A 1,125-nucleotide genomic window follows, 5' to 3' on the forward strand; every position below is an offset into this window, starting at 1 on the left:
GCTAAAAACCAAAGTTAGACTTTGGAACGGCCTCCCAGCTGATACGCTTTTCACCATGTCTATGGTGATTCAAGGAGCTCTGATGGCACAATGGTTAAGTGTTCCGCTGCTAATCAAAGGTCAGCAGTATGAATCCACCAGACGCTCCTTGGAAACCCTATGGGGCAGTTCTACACTGTCCCATAACTGTGAGTTGGAATGAACTCGAGGGCAATGGGTTTGGTTTCGGTTTGGGTGTGGTGATTCAAAGGAGCAGCTCCTTGTGATGTCCTTCCTGATGTCAGAATTAAGGGCGGGGCAGAAGAAGACCTAAGTACTGCTCTCTTTCTTTCAGTCTAGAGGGTAAGCCTGTAAACTCACTGAGCAAACAATTTTAATCCCAAGTAGTCAAGATAGTCTGGATTATTAGTGAAAAATGTTAACACTAACTTGGATTTAGAGTATTTTTCCTTTGAAGATGCAATTAATACTTCCTTTGTCTTCTCTTATTCAAGGTGGGTTGAGGAAAGAGGTATTATTCGTTACATCAAAGTAGGTAACTGTTCAGTCCTCTTCTGTTACATCAGTTTAACTGAGTGCAACAAAGATTTTCTGAGTTTACTCTCCCCAACAAAGATTTTCTGAGTTTACTCTCCCCAAGTATTGGAGATGAGTTCAGTGACACATCCTAACGTCAGAGTTTACAGTCTTCCAGTCTACAGGTATTTGTAATCTTTATTTGGGTTTAACTCTGATCTTGGGGTTTGTCTTTGCAAAGGGTAGCCCTCCAGAATGTGTGATAGGCATTCATTAGCTCTGGAAGAAACTTCAATTCCATCTGGATTTACGTAGCACTACCGAGCCCTGGTGGCATAGTGGTTAGGAGTTTGGCTGCTAACAGAAAGGTCGGTAGTTGGGATCCACCAGGTGCTCCTTGGAAACCCTATGGGGCAGTTCTACTGGGCCGGAATCGACTCTGATGGCAATGGGTTTGGTTGGGTTTTATGGTAAAGTACACCCCCTGACACAGAGGTGACTTTATTCTGCTGGGCTAGTCTATAAAATTTAATGCAGCTGGCTAGCAAAATTCTCAATTCCTCTTGCCTGATGACAGACTTTCTCTAATTCATTTAGGATAATTACCTC

This window comes from Trichechus manatus, unplaced genomic scaffold (genome assembly GCF_000243295.1).
Source record: "Trichechus manatus latirostris isolate Lorelei unplaced genomic scaffold, TriManLat1.0 scaffold00118, whole genome shotgun sequence".
Lineage (NCBI taxonomy): Eukaryota > Metazoa > Chordata > Mammalia > Sirenia > Trichechidae > Trichechus > Trichechus manatus.